General features: G+C 35.7%; 1 pseudogene; it reads left to right on the forward strand.

Moving 5' to 3' along the window:
- The first annotated feature begins 848 nt into the window (after nt 1-848).
- On the forward strand, nt 849-998 carry LOC143385913 (small nucleolar RNA SNORA70; annotated as a pseudogene).
- The last annotated feature ends 2,346 nt before the right edge of the window (nt 999-3,344 follow it).

Consider the following 3,344-nt stretch of genomic DNA (forward strand, 5'->3'; position numbering starts at 1 on the left):
TCTCCAGTGCCTGTTTTGGGAATTTCTCCTAAATTGGGTCAAGAAAATGAAAATACAGAAAGTGTATTTTTTTAACATTTTTATGCTTCATTTTTTCTGGTTCCATAAGCTGAGGCAAATTTCAGAAAGCAAAATTGTAGGGAAAAATTACAACCTGAGAAGATTATGAATGCCATTAAAATGCTAGTGTGGTTGGGCATAGAATTTGTAAACCCAGGGTCTTGGAAAATGGCTTGCCAAGAGTTTTTTGTTTTAGCCTCCTTAATATTTATGTGGGGGTTAGGTTTTGAAATTATACTTTTAAATAAGAATGCAGGTCTATAGCTTCTTTTAATATTAATAGGCTTCCTTTTGGGGCCAGCCATCCCTGTGGCAGTTCTACAGCATAGTAGTAGCTGCCTTAAGTTGGAACTTGGGTTTCCTCATTCACCATAGACCAAGGTACTATTTTAATTTTTCCAATAACTTACATTTGATTCTGCTGTATTTAATTCTTAAAATGATAAATTAAAAAAAAATTGAGGCTTCTTGTGGCCACATTGTAGTAGAAAAATCCAGGGGATTTTAAGGAGCTATTATTCATGTGAAAAGGCTCTTCTAACTTTAAAAATTTATTCTAAGGATTGCTGTTATGGACGGTTATCATCCTTAATTAATAGTCTTTTTGTTTTCAAGATGCATCGTGACTCTTTATTGTGAAGATAAATAGCCATCTTTGGTGGGGAAAACTCACAGAATGATTAATCATTTATAAGGTTATGTTATCTGAATCTCCTTTTTCCACATTATATGCTCCAAACCTTCCATCACATTTTGGAGACATAATGTTCTACATCTAGTTAAATTAGCCACAGCTACTTAAGCCCACTTCACTTATCATCTCTCTGATGGAAGCTCAGCATACAGTGACCTCCAAAGCAGATTCCCTGGTTATGTATACAACTCATTCCTCCTCTTTTGTGTTGTTTGCGTTGCTCTAAGGGACCTTGGATACATCATTCTCTACCTATTTCTCTTATCTATTTTTGTGCTCTGGTCTCCAGACTAGTATTTAAGTTGTTTTTGAGAAGTCTTATAACACTCTGGTCAAAGAAGATATTGGCCATGCCATCATTTGCAACTCTCCAAGCTTCAGAATGAGGGCATAATGGTAATAGCTACCTTAAGTTGGAACTTGGGTTTCCTCATTCACCATAGCCCAAGGTACTTTCTATTTTTCTTTCAAAGTCAAGATCACATTTTTATTTGACTCTAAAATTGAATTTCATATCTAATACCTATGATTTGATAGAATGTGGGCTCTTAATAACAAAGCCCTAAGGTCATAAGGTCAAATACACTCTTGTGTTCATTCCCTGCACAAGTAGTGGGTCTTGTCCTTGAAGCTTCTCTCTCTACCAGCCTCAATCTTATTTGGGGTGGTCACAATAAACCTGGGGAACTGGTTGCACTGTCAGAAATGGTAACAATATGAACTATTTATTGATCACTTACATATTGCCACTCCTGAAGTTTTGCATTTCTGGTTTAATCCTCACACATCCTTATGAGATATATAATATACCATATTGCAGATAAGAAAACAGGTTAATACTCAGTTAATAATGCTTGGCACATGATTAATAACAAGTGTAAGCTGGGATTGTCACCACCTTTATTATGAAAGATTTATAGTCTTTCCCATTTTAGCAGTAACATAAACTGCCTTTTTCTTGTATGTCAGGTATGATTTGATTTGAAACCGAAGAACCTGTATTTTTCTGTTAGCTCATCTCTAGTGTTTTTAATAATTATGCATTAGTGTAGTTGATCAAGTGCTTACATATATACACAAATGTCTTCAGTAATCAAACTTGACAAATTTTAAATTGAGCTAATATGCAGTAATGTATTTTCTAAAGTTGTTTTAATTACATAATTTGAATTTTCATCATTTATAACAAAACTCAATTATTTTAGGCACAATTTCCACAATCTTAATATCATTAAAATAATTCAAAATCACCTTATACTTAGTGTTTGTCCCATATAAAACCTGCTCTATGTCCTTCATCACTTATAGGACTGAATGGATGGTTTATCATAACTGCTGTTTCTACTCTTAGTCAATAAGTATTTGCAGAGTCTCACTTATGGAGAAGGATGCATCATAGTGTAATCATATCAGTAGGCCTCTACCTAGGATCAGGTTTGAAGAGCTGAGGTAATCTCATTTAGCTAGTATTTTAGAGAGCTCATTATGCTTTACTAGTACCCTAATTTTCTTTAGAGAGACAAATGACACATGAAGCAGTCATGGTTGTCAGAGATTTGCAGTTATTTGGAAAGTGATGCTCTTGTGAAAAGGTGTGATCATGTTCAGCATAGGAGATGATTGAGCTTAGAGTGTGGGTGAGTCCTTTGGGAAATAGGGTGAGGGGGGAAACTTGCTGTTTGCTGGAGCAATTCCTGGAGCTAAGCCTTGGGGAGGAAGTAGTGGGTGATAGGGTATTGTTAAGTCAGAACAAACAAAGGACTCTTTCATCTGCAATATCAGATCTTTTAGTTTTGTTGATATTCTAATCTGGAGTTGGAAACTCTCAAATCTGCCTACCTGCTGTGCACCTTGATGTCATTATCTCCTAAACATTAAGGAGTACTTCTGCTCATTTAAATTTTGCAAACAAGGTGGCAATTCTATTGGGTATGGAGGTGCATGCTTGTTATCACAGTGATGCAGGAAACTAAGACAGGAGAATTGCTAGTTTGAGGCCAGCCTCTGCAATTTAGCAAGACCCTGTCTCTATGTAAAACAATAACAACAACAAAGTTTGGAGATGTAGCTAAGTTGTAGAGCACTCCTTGATTCAATCCCCATTTCTGCAAAAAGAACAACATAAAAACAATTGGGAAGATGCTTGTTTATGTATATATCTTGTTTTTTCTAGTCCACTTTTATAATTTCATTTTGGCATTTTTAGCCACCCACCCTCCCTTTGTATCTATTTGAATTTCTTTTTTATGTATCTTGTAAGTGTTTCTCTCCTTCTCTTATTAATCATTCCTTTTTCCACATTCTCTTTAGTTGGTTATAATCAGTATTCCTATTTCTTTTTTACTTGTCAATACCCGTGAAGTGATGTGGAATTCACTGCCCTTTTTCTCATGGCATTTACTTTGCCTTTTTCTCTTAATTTCTGCCTGTTGCATTCTTACCCTTCCCTCAAAGAACATGTTAAACTCCATCTTCTCCTTCAAACTTTGTGGCTTTGGTGGGAGCTTCCTTGTGTCCATTATCTCTGGATGGAAAAGGATCCCCTAATCCTGTGGTAGGTAGGTAGTAGGGAACTATTGAGATTTTGCAC

This window comes from Callospermophilus lateralis, unplaced genomic scaffold (assembly GCF_048772815.1).
Source record: "Callospermophilus lateralis isolate mCalLat2 unplaced genomic scaffold, mCalLat2.hap1 Scaffold_268, whole genome shotgun sequence".
Lineage (NCBI taxonomy): Eukaryota > Metazoa > Chordata > Mammalia > Rodentia > Sciuridae > Callospermophilus > Callospermophilus lateralis.